Below are 20,931 nucleotides of genomic sequence, written 5' to 3' on the forward strand. Positions count from 1 at the left end.
ATAATTGCTTATGCTCCCTTTGTGGATAATGAATTGCTAAGCTTACATCCTAATGTTTAAAATATAATTTATTTGAGTTATCTAGAAACTAAGATATTGCTGGTAATGAAGATTGTCATATATAAATGGTTTTCAAAGCAAATGCGTATCTCTATGGCTGGCCTTATTCACAATTATATTCTCATCCTTTCTTTCTCTGTTAATTAGTACCTTTTCGGATTTCAAGCATAAGACTGAGAACATTATTAGCTTCACAGATATGGAAGCTGAAAGTTCCTGTCTGTGTAATGCTAAGAGGACATAAATGGAAAAGGGGCTTAATAGCCAGATCTACTTCAGAGGGTGTTATGTTGATTAAAGAAGATAGAAATCACTGATATTTAAGCAGTCACTAAGTAATCAAGCAGTCAACATGTGTAGTGGTGGCATCATCACCAAATCAGAGACTTAAAACTACCAATTGGTCACCAGGATACAGGATTTCTGAAAGACCAATTATTTTAAAGACTGAAAATTAAGTGAATGATCTAAACTATTTCCCAACTGACAATCCAACTGAGTTTTAGCCCATGAGTTAGCCTTTAGTTTCCCTGACTGCTGCTTACAGAAGGGAGTAGACTTAATCATTTACTTCTTTTTAGTTGCTATTTCAGTGTTTATTTATATTAAGTTTAAAATCCTTTTTGAATTTTTAATGGAAACAGGAAAGATTAAGTATGGTAGGGCACATATCTGCCTGCCTTACTATATGTGCTGCCTCGGTTAGAGGCCTAGCACTGCGTTAGAGTGACCAGGCATCAAGGGCAACTCTGGTGCTTTGGTCTCTCTTCCCCTCTCTCTTCAAATGAAAACGTGTCCTAGGAGTGAGGTAACTGCACATGTGTGAAGTTCTAGTTCATCAAAAAAAAAATTTTTTTTTTCATTGTGAAATAATACAGGTATATAGGAAAGTGCGTGTAATAAAACTTTCTAGCAGAGAGTTGAGCAGTAGGGCAGCGGGTTAAGCGCATGTGGCGCAAAGCGCAAGGACCAGCATAAGGATCCAGGTTTAAGCCCCGGCTCCCTACCTGCAGGGGAGTCGCTTCACAAGCAGTGAAGCAGGTGTCTATCTTTCTCTGGCCCTCTCTGTCTTCCCCTCCTCTCTGCATTTCTTTCTGTCCTATCCAACAATAACGACATCAATAACAACAACAATAATAGCTACAACAATAAAACAACAAGGGCAACAACAAAAAAACTTCCTAGCAAAATAAACTATTTAATGTGTCGAAAGAATGACCAACTACAATCAAGAGACAAGTGCTATTAGATAATTTATGGGAGTCAGGAGATAGCGCATAGGGTTAAGAGCACTTGGCTTAAAGCGCAAGGACCTGCATAAGGATCCCGGTTCCAGCTCCCCGCTCCCCACCTACAGGGGAGTCGCTTCACAGACTGTGAAGCAGGTCTGCAGGTGTCTATCTTTCTCTCCCCCTCTCTGTCTTCCCCTCCTCTCTCCATTTCTCTCTGTCCTATCTAACAATGATGACATTAACAACAACAATGAAAAAAAAAAAAGGACAACAAAAGGGAAAATAAATAAAATATATAAAAAATCATGTATAGAAAAGATTATCTTGGGACTGGGCAGTGGCATGCCCAGTTGAGCACTCATGTTATCATGTGCAAGGACCCAGTTTCAAGCCCCCAATTCCCACCTTTAGGAGGAAAGCTTGGAGTGGTTAAGCAGTGCTATAGGTCTCTCTCTCTCTTTCACTTTCTGTTTCCTCTTTCCCTTTTGATTTCTCTTTATCTCTATCCAATAACTAATAGCCAAATTAAAAATATTTTAAAATAACTTTTTTAAAAAAAGGGAAAGGAAAAGATAATTTTGTAACTGCATAGTGGAGCATCCAGTAAAGTTCATGTATTAGGTGGTCTGGGAAGTGGTGCAGTGATAAAGTTTTGGACTCTCAAACATGAGGTCCTGAGTTCGATCTCCAGCAGCACATGTGCCAGAGTGATGTCTGGTTCTTTCTCTCTCCTCATATCTTTCTCATTAATAAATAAATAAAATCTAAAAAAAGAAAAAGTTCATGTATTAGGACCTATGTTCAAGTTCCTTGTCTCGACCTACATGTGGAAAAAAGTTTCGTGAGTGGTGAAGCAGTACTACAGGGTTTTTCTTTCTCTCTCTCTCCCTCTGTCTCATCCTCTCTCAGATTTTATGAGTTAGTATAATTGAACTATAAATCTTGATTCCTGGTAAAGTAAGTCTTCTTGCCTGGCTCTTAGAAAAATCCCACAAAAATAACTTTCAGGGTTTTTAAATTAATAAACTTACTTATTAAAATAATTTGTCACAACAAAACTGAGAAGAACGGAGTTCCCAGATAGTCTCTGTCCCCTGCCTCCCACACAACCTCTCTCAATACTGGTATCTTGTACTACAAGATGATCCTATAGTGAAACATCATTAGCATCCAACATCCATACTTTTTTTGGTAAGATTTTTTAATTTTTATTTATTTATTGGATAGAGACAGGCAGAAATTGAGAGGGAAGGGGGTGATAGGAAGGGAGACACAGAGAGACATCTGCAGCCCTGCTTCACCACTCACAAAGCTTTCCCCTTGAAGGTGGGGACCAGGGACTCAAACCTGGGTCCTTGCACGCTGTACATGTGCACTCAACCAAGTGCGCCACCACCTGGCCCTGGTCCATACCTTTTCATTAAGTGTTTACTCTTCACAATGTACATTTTATGAGCTTTGTGAAATGCATGACATGTATTCATCATTATAGAATCACACACACACACACACACACACACACACACACACACACACACACACACACACACTAGTTTCACTGCCCTAAGAGTCTGTGTTCCATCTGCTCATCCTTCTGTCCTGTCTCAGCTATGGTTTATAGTGGTACTGGGGATTGAACCAAGACCTTAGAGCCTCAGGAATGAAAGCTTTTTTGCATAAACATTATACTATTGGGTGGTCTGGGAGGTGGCACAATGGATAAAACGTTAGACACTCAAGCAAAGGTCCTGACTTCAGTCCCTGGCAGCACACCAGAGTGATGTCCAGTTCTTTCTTTATATATCTCTCTCTCTCCTCCTATCTTCCTCATAAATAAATAAATACAATCTTAAAAACAAAAACCAAACAAAAATCATTATACTATTGGGCAGAGGAAATAACATAATAGTTATGCAAAAAATAGTCATGCCTGAGACACAGATCCTGGGTTCAATCCCCAGCCCACCATAAGCCAGAGCTGAGCAGTGATCTTGTTTAAAAATATATATAATGGGGAGTCAGGCGGTAGCACAGCAGGTTGAGCGTACATGGCGCAAAGTGTTAATGGGCCAATGGAAGGATCCTGGTTCCAGCCCTTGGCTCCCCACCTGCCGGGGAGTCGCTTCACAGGCAGTGAAGCAGGTCTGCAGGTGTCTATCTTTCTCACCCCCTCTCTTGTCTTCCCCTCTTCTCTCCATTTCCCTCTGTCCTATCCAACAACAACACCATCAATAACGACAACAACAATAACTACAATAATAAAAAAAAAAACAAGGGCAACAAAAGGGAATAAATAAAATAAATATTTTTAAATATATATAATGGGAGTCGGGAGGTAGCCCAAGAACAGGTGGTGCAAAGCACACAGACCAGCATGGGGATCCCGATTAGAGCCCCTGGCTCCCAACCTGCAGGGAAGTCACTTCACAAGCGGTGAAGCAGGTCTGCAGGTGTCTTTCTCTGGCCCTCTCTGTCTTCCCCTCCTCTTTCCATTTCTCTCTGTCCTATATAACAACAACGACATCAATAACAATAATAACAACAATTAAACAAGGGCAACAAAAGGGAATAAATATATAAAAATTAATATATATATAGTTACATATACACACACACACACACACACACACACACACAGATGTATACCTGTAATAGACTGGTGATTCTAATAGGTGCGTAGCAGTTTTGTTTTTAATTATTATTTTTTACTTATTTATTTTCATGATAGAAAGTCAGAGCTCTGCTAAGCCCTGACATAATGTTGTGCCAGGGATTGAACCTGAGACCTTTGTACTATTTTCCAGACCCTCACTGTTTTAATTTGCATTCTCTTAATGATATATAATGTGGAACACCCCACCCTCTTTCTTTTCTCCTTTCTTTCCTTCCCTTTTTCTTTTCCCTTTCCTTCCTTTCCCTTCCCTTCCCTCCCCTCCCCTTCCCTCCCTTTCCCTTGTCTTCCCTTCCCTCCCCTGCCTTCCCCTCCCTTTCCCTTTCCCTTCCCTTCCCTTCTTTACCCTTCCCTTCTTTACCCTTCCCTTCTCCACCCTTCCCTTCTCTACCTTTCCCTTCTCTACCCTCCCCTCCCCTCCCCTCCCCCCCCTCCTCTTCTCTCCTCTCCTCTCACTTCCAGGGTTATTGCTGGGGCTCAGTGCTGGTACTTAAAATCCACTGCTCCTGGAGGCCATTTTCCTCATTTTGTTGTCCTTGTTACTATTGTTGTTATTGCTGTTGTTGTTGAATAGGACAGATAGAAATCTAGAGACGAGGGGAAGACAAAGAGCAGAAGAGAAAGACACCTGTAGACCTGCTTCACTGCTGGTGAAAAGACCCCTCCCCTGCAGATAGGGAGAGCTGTGGTGGGGCTCGAGCTGGGATCCTTATGCAGGCCCTTGCTCTTCTGGCCATGTGCGCTTAATCCGCCCCCCCCCCTTCTTTCTTTTTAATAGATTTTATTTGCTTTGGTATCAATGAATGAGTGAGAGATCAGACAGTGGCCATTTTTTCCCCCTTTGTGTTAGAGACAGACATAAATTGAGGTAAAACAGGGACAAAGAGAGGGAGAGAGACAGCTGCAGCACTCCTGAAGCTTCTTCCCTTGTAAACCTTGAACCTTGGTTCATGTAATGGTAACATGTGTGCTCAACCAGGTGTACCACTTCCTGGTCCCTTATTTCTTCCTTTTTATTCTGTATACATTTTACAGCCCCCATCCCCAGTGCATTTCTTAGGACTTCCAGTGTGACATTGAATAGTAACAGTGCAAAAGAAAATGGTAGTTACTAGTTCCTGATCTTGGCAGGAGTTTTTTTTTAGTTTCTTATCACTAAACATGTATGTTTTCACAGATGCTCTGTATCAGATTGAAGAAATTCCCTTCTGTAAGTAGTTTGCTGAAAGTTTATCTTTAATTTTACTTTATTTATTATTGGATAGAGGCAGAGAGAAATTGAGAGGACACAGGAAGATAAAGAGGAAGAGAGAGAGGTGGTAGATAGCATAATGGTTATGTAAAGAGACAAATGCCTAAGGCTCCAAAGCCCCAGGTTCAATCCCCTACACCACCATAAATCAGTGTTCTGGAAAAGAGAGGGGGTGGGGGGGAGAGACAGAGAGACACCTGCTACTTGTAAGCGTTCCCCCTGTAGGTGGGGACCGGGGCATGAACCCAGGTCCTTGCACACTGTAGTAAGTGCACTTAACCAGGTGCACCACTGGCTTGCCCCCTGAAAGTTTACCATAAAGAGTACTGATTGTTGCCAAATGCCTTTTCTTTTCTTGTTGTTATTATTTTTTTTTATCACATATGGAGAGAGAGACAGAACTGAAAGAGAAAAAGATACCTCCACATTATTCCACAACTCATCAAATTTTCAACCTGCAGGTGAGGAAATGTGTGTGCTATACCGCGTGCACTACTATCTGACCGCTGTAATTTTATTTATTTATTTATTTTGACTCCAGGGTTATCGCTGGGGCTCAGTACTGGTACTACGAATCCTCTGCTCTAGGTGGCCATTTTTTCACTGGTTAGGATAGAGATAAATTGAGAGAGGAGGGGAGAAATAGAGGGAGACAGAATGGTCCAGGAGGTGGCACAGTAGATAAGGTGCTGGATTCTCAAACATGAGGTCTTGAGTTCAATCCCTGGCAACACATATACCAGAGTGATATCTGGCTCTTTCTCTTTCTCCTCCTATCCCTCTCATACATGAATGAATGAATAAGTAAATAAATAAATATTAAAGAGAGAAAGAGAACACATGCAGACCTGCTTCGCCACTTGTGAAGTGACCCCCCCCCCCCCCCCGCAACACACACACACTGCTGCTGGGGATCCCGGGGCTCACACCGTTATTCTTGCGTGGGTCTTTGTGCTTTGTACTATGTGAACTTAACCACCCATCCCCCCTGTAATTTACTTTTAAAGAATATTTATTAAAGAGAGCGAACCAGACCATCACCATATGGAATGCCAGGGAGTGAAGTTGGCATCTTATAATTTGAAGTCCAGCTACCAGCTGTGCCACCTCATCATGTTCTACATAAGAACCATAGTATAGCTCTCTTATTAAAGTATGCATTCAGTGTTGTAAAATTTCTAAGCCCTGCTTTCACTGCACAACACAAATTTGGGTAAGCTGTGCTTTCTTTTAAATATTTTAAAATTTCTCTTAAGATTTCTACTTTGAGGGGCCAAGCAGTGGCGTACATGGTTGAGCACACGTTACAATGCTCAAGGATTCAGGTTCAAGCCCTCAGTGCCTGGCTGCAGGGGGCAAGCTTCACAAGTGGTGAGCCAATGCTGCAGGTGTCTGTCTCCTTTTCCCCTTCTCAATTCCTCTGTCTCTACTCAATAAATACATTAAAAAATGGGGGGCCGGGCAGCAGTGCACTGGGTGAAGTGCACATAGTGTGAAGTGCAAACTCTGGAGCAAGGAGTCTGGTTGGAGCCTCCCTTCCCCTCTCCTCCCTCCTCACCTGCAGGGGGCAGAGGCCACTTCGAAACTGGTGAAGCAGGTCTGCAGGTGTCTTTCTCTTCCCATCGCTGTCTTCCCCATCTCTCTCAATTTCTCTCTGTCCTATCCAACAACAACAGCAACAACAATGGGAAAAAGATGGTCAACAGGAGCAGTGAATTCGTGGTGCAGGCACTGAACTCCAGCAATAACCATGCAGGCAAAAAAAAATAATAATAAATTAAATAAAAATATTTCTATTTTGAGGTGTAAATAGACAAAATAGCTCACTTGGATAGTGCACTGCTTTGTCATGTGCATGGCACAGGCCTGAGCCCTGGCCCCATCACACTGAAAGAAGCTTCAGTGTTGTAGTGTCTTTCTCTGTCTCTTTCTGGCTGAATAAGTCAGTCTAGCAGTAAAGCCTTGGAAACAAACAAACCAAAACAAACCAAGACAATGTGTTTTTGTATTTTCCAGCTATCTTTCTATTATTGATGTCTAGTTTAATTTACAATTTTGTCAAAACACAGTCCATCTGTGGGGCATGCCCTATGTAAAAAAGGAAAGCAGTCTCATCAGATGTACTAGTAAATGTACCTCACCAAATGATAATTGAGAGAATCAAGTCTGCCCAATGAAAGCAAATTTGTTCTTATTTTGTTTGTGTGTTTGTTTGTTTTTTTTGTTTTTAACTTCATGGGGAAGTTAATGGATTACAGTATAATGAACACATCCTTACAGAATTGTAGTGATATACCATTACCATTACAACAGAACGCATAAAGACAGTAACTATGTTCTGGGCATTGAATTAGTTGCTTTATATGTATCTCTACATTCAATTTTCATGGCTAAACTGATATTTATTTATTTATTTATTTTTGCCAGAGTACTGTTCAGCTCTGGCTGTGGTAGTGTGGGGGATAGAACCTGGGACTTTGGAGCTTCAGGCATGAGAGTCTCTTTGCATAACCCTTATGTTTATACCTCCACTCTGTTATTTTCATTTTATTGGTGAGAAGTAGGAGGTACAAAATCACTTGCCTTTTTCCCACAGCTAGTAATAGTGTGGGATCTGAACTCAGACCTCAAACTTCAAGTCCAAGTAAGACAAACAGAGAAATTTTATTTAATCTCAGGATAAGGAATAGCATTAACATGATTAAATGGTGGCCAGCAAAATAGCTTACTTGCACAGTGTGCTGCTTTGTAATGCATGAGATTCAGGTTCAAGCCTGGCCTCTACCATATACAACACTGAAAGAAATGTTGGTGCTGTGGTCTCTCTATATATGCATATAGAGACTGTATGTGGTGAATTCAACAAATACAGCAATAATACTTAATTTTCCATCCCAACACTATCCTGGAGTTAACTGTCTGAAGGGTTGAGTTCTCCATAGGAAATCATGGACCTTCTTGTCTGAATTTCCAAAGTTGATAGACAGTATCACAAACTTATGGGAGACTGGAACAGGAGGAAATATATTAAGATAGTGCTTTTGATTAAAAAGATTAGGAAAATGAATAGAAAAATCTCCAAGCAGATAACAGCAACTAAAGTTGAGAAGTATGCTTGTCCTTAAATCCAACAAGAATGTTCTGAACACTACCAATCTACTGCTCCAGTTTCCACTGAGTTTTAAGAGTCATTTGCTTCAGGAGGAAAAAGTCTCTTTTTGTAAGAATAGTTCATTTTGTTCTTCCGGTGAATGTGGCTGAATTAGGTGTAGGGCTCACACTCTAGGCTGGGGCATGGGTGCATTTGGATATATGTGCTTTGTGGCTGCTTTTAGCATCAGAGTTAAAAGTGGTAGTCATGGTAGCTGCTTGCTTTCTCTTTTAAAAAAATATGTATGTATTTATTTTGGAGAGACAAAGAAATTGAGAGGGGCGAGCAAAAGGGAGAAAGAAAGTTGGCATACCTGCTTCTTCACTCATGAAACTGCCTCCCTACAGGTGGGGTACCCAGGTCCATTTATTTATTTATTTATTTATTTATTTATTTATTTATTTAACCAGAGCACTGCTCAGCTCTGGTTTATGTTAGTGTGGGGGATTGAACCTCAGACTTTGGAATCTCAGGCAAGAGAGTCTCTCTGAATAAATATGCTATCTTCTTCACCCCCAGGTCCTTTTGCATGGCAACATCTCAGTCAGTCAAATGCACCACCACCTGCCCCCTTTGCTAGCTTTCCTTATGTGTTTATTCTCTCTTCTCTATTCATACATCTATCCCTTAGTTTAACTAGACTTTAATATTATTCAGATATGGTAAGGTCCACATCAAGAGATAAGTGCTGTTAGAAAGATAGTTTATTTCCATACTCCCAAAGAGCGAAGATAGAGGTACATGGCCAGATGGCTCTGGACCCATATTCCACTGGGACCCAAAACATTAGTCACCAGGAATTTTTGTTTTTATACCATCACTGAAAAGGAAGCAAATCTGGAAAATACCAGAGGAAGTGAGGCACTGTTTCACTTATCTGAGTTGAGAAGAAGAAAAAGGAAGGATACTTGGAAGTAGTGTAGTACAGATATGACCATACCAAAAAATGAGAGGGAAAATATATATGTAGATAGATATAGATATAAAGTCAATCCATATCTGTGACCTTGGAAGAACTACTGAAGGAGAGGATGGGGACACAGAACTCTAATTGTGGAAGTGGTGTGGAATTATACCCCTATTATCTTGTAATTTTGTAAATGACTAATAAATTTTTTAAAATTTATTTCTTTATTGGGGAATTAATGTTTTACATTCAACAGTAAATACAATAGTTGGTATATGCATAACATTCCCCAGTTTCCAATTTAACAGTACAACCCCCACTATGTCATTTATCATCCTTCATGGACCTGTATTCTCCCCACCCACCCACCCCAGAGTCTTTTACTTTGGTGCAATACACCAATTCCATTTCAGGTTCTACTTGTGTTTTCTTTTCTGATCTTGTTTTTCAACTTCTGCCTGAGAGTGAGATCATCCCATATTCATCCTTCTGTTTCTGACTTATTTCACTCAACATGATTTTTTCAAGGTCCATCCAAGATCAGCTGAAAACAGTGAGGTCACCATTTTTTTTACAGCTGAGTAGTATTCCATTGTGTATATATACCACAACTTGCTCAGCCACTCATCTGTTGTTGGACACCTGGGTTGCTTCCAGGTTTTGGCTATTACAAATTGTGCTGCCAAGAACATATGTGTACATAGATCTTTTGGGATGGATGTGTTGGGTTCCTTAGGATATATCTCCAGGAGGGGAATTGCAGGGTCATAGGGTAGGTCCATTTCTAGCCTTCTGAGAGTTCTCCAGACTGTTCTCCACAGAGGCTGGACCAACTGACATTCCCACCAGCAGTGCAGGAGGGTTCCTTTGACCCCACACCCTCTCCAGCATTTGCTGCTGTTACCTTTTTTCTTTTTTTTTTTAAATTTTTTTAAAAATTTATTTATTTATTGGGGAATTAATGTTTTACATTCAACAGTAAATACAATAGTTTGTACATGCATAACATTCCCCAGTTTCCCATTTAACAATACAACCCCCACTATGTCATTTATCATCCTTCATGGCCCTGTATTCTCCCCACCCACCCACCCCAGAGTCTTTTACTTTGGTGCCATACACCAATTCCATTTCAGGTTCTACTTGTGTTTTCGTTTCTGATATTGTTTTTCAACTTCTGCCTGAGAGTGAGATCATCCCATATTCATCCTTCTGTTTCTGACTTATTTCACTCAACATGATTTTTTCAAGGTCCATCCAAGATCGGCTGAAAATGGTGAAGTCACCATTTTTTACAGCTGAGTAGTATTCCATTGTGTATATATACCACAACTTGCTCAGCCACTCATCTGTTGTTGGACACCTGGGTTGCTTCCAGGTTTTGGCTATTACAAATTGTGCTGCCAAGAACATACGTGTACACTGATCTTTTTGGATGGATGTGTTGGGTTCCTTAGGATATATCCCCAGGAGAGGAAGTACAAGGTCACAGGGTAGGTCCATTTCTAGCCTTCTGAGAGTTCTCCAGACTGTTTGCCACAGAGGTTGGACCAATTTGCATTCCCACCAGCAGTGTAGGAGGGTTCCTTTGTCCCCACAATCTCTCCAGCATTTGCTGCTGTTACCTTTTCTGATGTATGACATTCTCACAGGAGTGAAGTGATATCTCATTGTTGTCTTTATTTGCATTTCTCTGATAATCAGAGACTTGGAGCATTTTTTCATGTGTTTCTCAGCCTTTTGGATCTCTTCTGTGGTGAATATTCTGTCCAAGTCCTCCCCCCATTTTTGGATGGGGTTATTTGTTGTCTTGTTGTTGAGTCTGGCAAGCTCTTTATATATGTTGGTTATTGAACTCTTATCTGATGTATGGCATGTAAAGATCTTCTCCCATTCTGTGAGGGGTCTCTTGGTTTGGGTAGTGGTTTCTTTTGCTGTGAAGAAGCTTTTTAATTTGATGTAGTCTCATAGGTTTATACTTGCCTTAGTTTTCTTTGTAATTGGATTCGTTTCATTGAAAATGTCTTTAAAATTTATGCGGAAAAGAGTTCTGCCAATATTTTCCTCTAAGTATTTGATAGTTTGTAGTCTAACATCCAAGTCCTTGATCCACTTGGAATTTACTTTGTATTTGGTGAAATACAGTGATTCAGTTTCATTCTTCTGCATGTTTCAACCCATTGTTTCCAACACCATTTGTTGAAGAGAGTCTGCTTTCCCCATTGAATAGTCTGGGCACCTTTGTCAAAAATTAGATATCCATAGGTGTGGGGCCTCATTTCTGGGCTCTCAATTCTATTCCGCTGATCAGTGTGTCTGTTCATGTTCCAGTACCAAGAAGTTTTGATGACAACAGCCCTATAATATAGTTTGAGATCTAGGAGTGTGATGCCTCCAGTTCTGTTCTTTTTTCTCAAGATTGTTTTGGCAATTCTAGGTCTTTTCTGGTTCCAGATAAACATTTGTAGCATTTTTTTTCTATTCTCCTAAAAAATGTGCTTGGGGTCTTGATGGGGATAGCATTAAATTTGTAGATGGCTCTGGGTAACATATTCATTTTAATGATGTTAATTCTTCCAACCCATGAACATGGAATATCTTTCCACTTCTTTGTGTCTTTTTCAATTTCTTTGAGTAGTGACTCATAATTTTCAGTATACAAGTCTTTCACTTCCTTGGTTAGATTTACTCCTAGATATTTTATTGTTTTTGTTGCTATAGTAAAAGGAATTGATTTCTGGATTTCAGCTTCTTCTAACTTAGTGTTTGCATAGAGGAATGCCACTGACTTTTGAATGTTAATTTTATAGCCTGACACCTTACTGTATTGCCTGATGATTTCCAAAAGCTTCTTGCTGGATTCTTTAGGTTTTTCTATGTATACTATCATGTCATCTGCAAATAAGGAGAGTTTGACTTCTTCTCTTCCAATCTGTATCCCTTGAATTCCTTGCTCCTGCCTGATTGCTATGGCAAGAACTTCCAACACTATGTTGAATAGTAATGGTGATAGTGGGCAGTCCTGTCTAGTACCTGATCAGAGTGGAAATGCTTCCAGTTTTTCACCATTGAGTATGATGTTGGCTGTAGGTTTGCTATATATAGACTCCACTATCTTCAGGAATTTTCCATCTATTCCTATTTTTTGTAGTGTTTTGATCATAAAGGGATGTTGTATTTTGTCAAAGGCTTTCTCTGCACCTATTGATATGACCATGTGGTTTTTGGTCTTGCTTTTGTTGATGTGGTGGATCACATTGATTGATTTACGTATATTAAACCAACCTTGCATGCCTGGGATAAACCCCACTTGGTCATGATGAACAATCTTTTTGATATACTGCTGTATCCGGTTGGCTAGAATTTTGTTCAATATTTTCGCATCTATGTTCATCAGAGATATTGGTCTGTAGTTTTCTTTTTTGGTTGTGTCCCTGTCTGCTTTTGGTATCAGGGTGATGTTGGCTTCATAGAAGCTGGCAGGGAGTATTCCAGTGTCTTCAATCTTCTGGAAGACTTTTAAAAGTAGAGGTATTAGTTCTTCTTTGAAAGTTTTGTAGAATTCATTTGTAAAACCATCTGGTCCAGGACTTTTATTTTTGGGGAGATTTTTGATAACTGTTTCAATTTCATTAGCTGTGATGGGCCTGCTCATGTTATCCACTTCCTCTTTACTTAGTTTTGGAAGTTGGTAGGTATCTAGGAAATCGTCCATTTCTTCCAGGTTCTCTAGCTTGGTGGCATATAGTTGTTCATAGAAGCCTCGCATGATATGTTGAATTTCTGCAGTGTCTGTTATGATATCTCCTCTTTCATTTACTATCCAATTTATTTGGGTCTTCTCCCTTTTTTGTTTTGTGACTCTGGCTAAATGTATGTCAATTTTGTTTACTCTTTCGAAGAACCAACATTTACTTTCATTGATCTTTTGTATGGTTTTCCTATTCTCAATGTTATTTATTTCTACCCTAACTTTAGTGATTTCTGACCTTCTCGTTGCTTTAGGGTTCCTTTGTTGTTTTTCTAGGTTTAAGATGTGCAATCAGGCTGTTTATTTGTGCTTTTTCTTGTTTCCTAATGTGTACTTGTATAGCTATGAACTTCCCTCTTAGGACTGCTTTAGCTGTGTCCCAAATATTTTGATAGCTTGTGTCTTCATTTTCATTGAAGTCTCGAAACATTTTGATTTCCTCCTTGATTTCCTCTTTGACCCAGTAGTTGTTAAGAAGTGTACTGTTGAACTTCCACATTTGGGGACTGTTACTAATCTTTTGTTGATTGTTAAGTGTTAGTTTAATTCCACTGTGGTCTGAGAAGATGCCTGGGATGATTTCAATGCTCTTGAATTGGCTGATGCTGTCTTTGTGGCCTAACATATGGTCTATCCTTGAGAATGACCCATGTGGATTTGAGTAAAATGTATATTCCACTTTCTTGGGATGAATGACTCTGAAAATGTCCAATAGTTCTAGTTTATCTATCTCTTCATTTAGCTCCCTTATGTCTTTATTAATTTTCTGCCTGGATGATCTGTCAAGTTGAGAGAGTGGGGTGTTGAAGTCCCCTACTATGATTGTGTTACTGTTAATATATTGCTGTAGCTCTTTCAGTAGAAGTTTGATGTATTTGGATGGCTTCTCATTGGGTGCATAGATGTTAATAATTGTTAAGTCCTCTTGATTGACTGATCCTCTGAGCATTAAGTAGTGTCCATTCCTATCTTTTTTAATCTTATCTATTTTAAAGTCTATCATGTCAGATATAAGAATAGCTGTTCCTGCCCTTTTTTATGGGCCATTGGCTTGTATGATAGTTTTCCATCCTTTCACTTTAAGTCTGCGTTTGCCTTGTTGAGTTAGGTGGGTTTCCCATAGTCAGCGTATTGTTGGATTGTGTTTTCTGATCCATCTTCCTACTCTGTGTCCTTTAATAGGTGAATTCAGGCCATTGACATTTATTGATATCAAAGATTGAAGATATTTTAACGCCATTCTTGTAGAGTTTTAGAGTGTTTTGATATATGGCCTTTTTGTGGTGGTCTGCTTTTTTATAGGAGACCTTTCAGAACTTCTTTCAGGGCAGGCTTGGTGATAGTTGCTTCCTCCAACTGTTGCTTGTCTGAGAAGGTTTTGATGCCTCCATCTAGTCTGAATGACAGTCTAGCAGTATATAGTATTCTTGGCTTAAAGTCTTTCTCATTGAGCACTGGATAGATATCTTGCCATTCTCTTCTGGCCTGTAGTGTTTGTATGGAGAAGTCTGCTGCTAATCTTATGGGTTTTCCTTTGTAGGTGACTCTTTGTTTTTCTCTTGCAGCCTTCAGGATCCTTTCTTTATCCTTATTCCTTTCCATTCTAAGTATGATATGTCTTGGTGTCTTTAGGTCTGGGTTAATTCTGTTTGGGACCCTCTGGGCTTCTTGAATCTTTATGTCTTTGATGTTGTCTAGACTAGAGAAATTTTCAGCTATTATGTCCTGGAGAATGCTTTCTTCCTCTCCTTCTCTTTCTTCCTCTGGTATGCCAATAATGCGTATATTGTTTCTTTTGAAGTCATCCCATAGGACTCTGTTGTTGTTTTCAGCATCTTTTAATCTCTTTTTGAGATCTCTTACTTCTTTTTTAGTTGTCTCTAATTCATCCTCAATCTTGCTAATTCTGTCTTTAGCCTCATTGATTCTATTCTCTCTGCCCTCTACTGTTTTCTGGAGTTCATCTATTTTGTTGCCCTGCTCTGATACTGTTTTAGCTTGTTTAGCTAGTTGCATTCTTAGCTCAGCAATTTCAGCCTTCAGCTCTCTAATAACCATGAGATAATTAGTATTTTCTTCCATATTCTCATTTGTTCTTCCTGTATTTCTAATTACAATTTTTTCAAATTCTTTACTCACTCCTGTTATTATTTCCTTAGCTAATGTTTGGATGTTGAACTCGTTATTTTGTGCTTCACCCTCTGGAGGACTTTTAGCTGGACTCTTGTCCTGGTTCGATTTTCTTGTTGTTTTAACCATTTTATATATTATGTTATGAGTTCCCTTTATCGGTACTTTTCAAATTATTGATCACTATTGCCTGGATTGACTTGTGTCTAAGTAAGTTAATTTAAGGGTTCACAGTGGTGGAAGTTAACAGTTATTTCAATCCCTGAGTTGGAGCTCAGTGGTTTAAAAGCCTCTTTTTTTTTTTTTTCTTCCCTGTAGGCTATGGGAGCCTGAGGGTTTTTAAACTATCAATAGGCTTCTTAGCTTAATCACTGACTCCTGACCAAGAGATAAAGCAGGGTGTGCCAGAGATAATCCAGTGGTTATGCAAAGAGACTTTCACAGTCCCTCAGCTATGCCACCGAGGTATAGGTCTTCTCCTGAGTTTCCCAGTTAGATCTCTGTCCCCTGGTGTCCCTCCCTGTTGCTGCTCCAGATTCTGAGGGTAGTAGCAATGGAGACTCAGAGTTGCACTTGGTGAGTCTCTGGGGAGTCCTCTTCTCCCTTCAGCTGTCCTCTTGTTGGTGGAGCAGACTGGAGGTGGTGTCTCAACTTATAAACTGCTGAACTGTTAGCAGTCACTTAATCTCTCCTTAGGCTCCTCTCTCCTCTCTGTCACCAGCCACCCGTGTTTGTACTCACCGGTGATTTACTGGGTTCCTGTGGTCATTCTAGTCTTGTCTTGTTTCCGTCCCGGGTGGTCTCCGTTGGTATTCCTAGTTGATCCGGGAGAGGAGAGGAGAGGAGAGGAGAGGAGAGGAGAGGAGAGGAGAGGAGAGAAAGTGATCTGCTGCTCATAGCTCTGACTCCGGAAGTCGAATCCCCTAATAAAATTTTTTTTAAGTTTACTTAGAAAAAAAGTTTACTTAGAATTCCAAAAGAAAGAACTCATACCATATTATAATGGGCCACACATTATCATGAGAACCAAAACATCATTTTTGTACCTTCCATGTTAAAAATCAAATGTTTGAGTCTTATAGTCTTATTTTTTATCCACTGTGCCACTTCCTGGGTCATTTTTGGTGATATGATACAAAGCAATAAAACAAAACTAAGAAAAACCCACCAAAATCAAAACACTACCCTATGCCCACATTCACCATACAGATGTTCATTTCTACATTTTCAATTTCATATTTAGACCTATTCCTCTAGTCACAGGTTAATACTATTAACCTAAAACTCCATATGATTTTTTGGTAAAAATTAGTCAATATTTTTCCAGTTTAAAAATTATTTATTTTTTAATTATCTTTGTTTATTGGAGACAGCCAGATATCAAGAGGGAAAAGAGTGATAAAGGGAGAGAGACAAGAGACATCTGCAGCCTTGTTTCACCACTCGTGAAGCTTTCCTCCAGCAGGTGGGGACTGGGGCTTGAACCCAGGTCCTTGCGCACTTAACATGTGCACTCAACCATGTGCACCACCACCTGGCCCCTTTTCATTTATTTTACCACCAGGGTTATCTCTGGGACTCAGTGCCAGCACTATGAATCCACAGCTCCTGGCAGCCATTTTTCCTTTTTTTTTTTTTTCTATTTTATTTTTTTTATTTGACAGGGCAGAGAGAAATTGAGAGGGAAGGATAGACAGAGATACCTGATCACCTGCTTCACCACTTTTGAAGCATCCTCCCTGCAAGTGGGGTGTGGGGGCTTGAACTTGGATCCTTACCGTTGGCAATGCATGCTTAACTGGTGTGCCACTGCCCGGCCCACCTTATTTATTTTGTACATACAGAGAAGACAGAAAGGCTGAGAGAAAGAGATCACAGCCTTGAAGCTTCCTTCAATGTAGTGGAGTGTAGGCTCTAACCTGCGTCACATACATGACAAAGAAGCACACTATCCAAGTGAGCTATTTTACCAGCCCAGTTTTAAACACTTCTAATAGTAGCACAGTAAAAGAGCTGTAATAATTATAAAGCCAGCTTTTATTTGCACAGTTCTCAACCTAACTGCAGCAAAAATAATACCTCTTGTGACGTACAGGTCTCCAACTAGACTGAATTCCTTGAAGTCAGTGCCCCTCAGTTTTGTATCTTCTTTAGGCTTTTTATGCACTGGCTATTCCATCAAGGTTGAGCTGAAATTTTAATTACCATTACGTTTATTAATGAAACCTGGCTTCATTTAGGTGGCATATCTAGCTGATGCTCCCAAACAGCAAGATCTGTGACAGGATGAATACTGAGACAACAACGGGTATAGCAGTGTTATTGCTGTCTGACTCAAAATTTTTTTGAGATAAAAGAAAATGAATATAATTCAGAGATTCTTTGCTATTATCTCTGGCATTAGCTACATAAAATTTCCCACTATTGATACTAAAATTCTTTTTTTTAAATTTTTTTATTAATTTTCCCTTTTTGTTGCCCTTGTTGTTTTATTGTTGTTGTAGTTATTATTGTTGTTGTTGGATAGGACAGAGAGAAATGGAGAGAGGAGGGGTAGACAGAGAGGGCAAGAAAAAGATAGACACCTGCAGACCTGCTTCACCATTTATGAAGCGACCTCCCTGCAGGTGGGGAGCCAGGGGCTCAAACCAGGATCCTTATGCAGGTCCTTGCACTTTGCGCCACATGCGCTTAATCCGCTGTGCTACTGCCCAACTCCCTCTAAAATTCTTTTTTTTTAACATTTTGTTATTATTTATTGAGAAAGGAGAGAAATAACCAGACATCACTCTGGTACATGTGCTGCCAGGGATTGAACTTGGGACCACATGCTTGAGAGTTCAATGCTTTATCCACCATGCCACCTCCTGGACCACTGATCCTAAAATTCTTGCTTCTTCCCTTCCCTCTAGGTATCTTAAATAGAAATAGAGCATTGATGAAACTTAGGCTAACTTTAAAACTAGAAAACAGATGCTATTTTGTTATAAAATTTAAGGCTAAAATGAAACTATGTTCATATATGCATTAACAGATATTCAAGCACAAAGTAGGCAACCTAGCTGCACCCAGTGTTTAATGATTTCATTTGAATCTGTTCTCTCACAAAACAAATTGTAAGATAATATGGGGCAGGGACCATGTACTGGTCATTTTTGGATTTCTCTAATACATGACATATTTACTTAAAGGTTCACTTATACAATTTGTTTGATTCAATTAGATGAGAAAACCGTATCTTTTCTCTGTGTTTACTTTAGGACTTGAACTTTATTTTTAGTAGTGACTTAATAATGATTCACCAAATTACAAGGTAATGGGTATAATTCTGCACTGTTCATTCACACCACCAGTTTTGAAGTCCTATTCCCTCCATCAGGAGCTACAGTTCTCCCAAGGATGCAGATGAGTTAAATGTTTCTATAAATATATATATATATCCTTTTTCTTTTATATTTTATTTATAAAAAGAAAACACTGACAAAACCATAGGATAAGAGGAATACAACTCCACACAATTCCCACCACCAGAACTCCGTGTCCTCTCCCCTCCCCTGATAGCTTTCCTATTCTTTAACCCTCGGGGAGTATGGACCCATGGTCATTGTGAGATGCAGAAGGTGGAAGGTCTGGCTTCTGTAATTGCTTCCCCACTGAACATGGGCATTGACAGGTCGATCCATACTCCCAGCCTGCCTTTCTCTTACCCTAGTGGGGCAGGGTTCTGGGGAATCAGAGCTCCAGGACACATTGGCGGGGTTATCTGTCCAGGGAAGTCTGGTTGGCATCATGCTACCATCTGGAACCTGATGGCTGAAGAGAGTTAACACATAAAGCCAAACAAGTTGTTGACTAATCATGAACCTAAAAGCTGGAGTAGTGCAGATGAAGAGTTGGGAGGATCTCCGTTTTATAGATAGCTAGTAGGCATATTTTAGTTATATTCCAAAGGGCCTGTGGTTATACTAGTTTTTTTTTTTTCCTTGAGCCTGAAATCTGATATGCAGGTATCCAAGTTATTGTTTGGGAAGATGATGTCATGGCTGGAAAAAGGATCAGAAAGCTGGATCAGGGAAGACAGTAGCTCCCAAATAAGGGAAAGGTGTATAAATATTTCTGACTGTAAACCCCACTGATTTGATTTGATGTATGCCAATATTCAGTTTAGGAGACAGTGACCTCTGCATCACTGTAGATCTGAGTTCACATTCTGTGGTCATGAGTAGGAATATTCCAAGCTGCCCCAACAGCAGGACCCATCTTCCTCAGGTGTAGCATAGAGTATGTTGTCCAGCCTCCCTTCAGAGGATGAAACATTCTCTACCGTTGTTGATCCAAGTTGAGGGCAAGGTCCTATGGGAGCCCACAAAGGGGTCTGTTTTGTTGTTCCTAATAGAGATGACCAGTAAAAATGGAGAGAGGGATTTATTCAAGGTCTAGGCCCATCATGTCTGTTTGGGAATCTCAGGACTCCCCGAATAGGGCCTCAGTTGATGGAGGGCCTGATAGTGACTAAAGAGTCATGGTTAAAGTATGCCAGTCTCTTGCCCTTATTCAGCTTTTGCAGTCCTTGCTTTGATAAGGATAGCTTGGGAGTGAGTGAGGGAAGTATAGTAGAAAATAGGTAAGGAATCCTTTTTTTCCCATATGATCCTGTACTCTCTTCCCTCCCAAGTCATACCCACACCTATTACTACTTCTAAGTGTCTTTCCTCTTCTCTCTCTGAGTCCTGAAGTAGTTGGAGTTCTGAGCCCTCCAGTCATCTTCCCCTAACATTTCTCCCCCTCTGGAAGTATAGACCAAAATTCTTTCTGAGGGGTACAAAAGGTATGAGTTCTGGCTTCTATAATTGCTGCACTGGGTATCATTGTTTTCAGGTCGATCCATACTCCCATCCTAGAAAACAGCATCTTTAAAAAGTTAATGACAAGGGGTTGGGAGTGGCACACCTGGTTGAGCAAGCACACACAATTGCAATCATCATTTATTTTTAAAAATTTTTTAAATATTTATTTATTCTCTTTTGTTGCCCTTGTTGTTTTATTGTTGTTGCAGTTATTGATGTCATTGCTGGATAGGACAGAGAGAATAGAGAGAGGAGGGGAAAGACAGAGAGGGGGAGAGAAAGACACCTGCAGACCTGCTTCACCACCTATGAAGTGACTCCCCTGCAGGTGGGGAGCCGGGGGCTTGAACTGGAATCCTTAGGCCGGTCCTTGTGCTTTGCACCACGTGCACTTAACCCGCTGTGCTATCGGGTTATCGGGAATATCATGCACTGGATATAAAGCAGCTAAGTTGCCTGGTTTGTGCTTGAATATCTATTAATGCATATATGAACATGGTTTCATTTTAGCCTTAAATTTTATAACAAAATAGTATCTGTTTTCTAGTTATAAAGTTGGCCTAAGTTTCATCAATGCTCTATTTCTATTTAAGATACCTAGAGGGAGGGGAAGAAGCAAGAATTTTAGGATCAGTGGTCCAGGAGGTGGCATGGTGGATAAAGCATTGAACTCTCAAGCATGTGGTCCCTAATTTATTTTTTTTAATATAAATTGAGAGGGGAGGGAAAGAGGTAGGAAGACACCTGCTATGCTATTTTACTGCTCATGAAGCTTGAACCCTGATCTTTGCACACTATTCAATCAATGCCATTCTTTTTAAATTAATTTATCTATTTATTATTGGATAGAGACAGAGAGAAATTGACGAGAGGGGGAGGTAGAGAGAGAAAGAGAGAGAAATACACGCAGCCCTACTTCACTACTGGTGA

The sequence above is a fragment of the Erinaceus europaeus genome, chromosome 3 (genome assembly GCF_950295315.1).
Source record: "Erinaceus europaeus chromosome 3, mEriEur2.1, whole genome shotgun sequence".
Lineage (NCBI taxonomy): Eukaryota > Metazoa > Chordata > Mammalia > Eulipotyphla > Erinaceidae > Erinaceus > Erinaceus europaeus.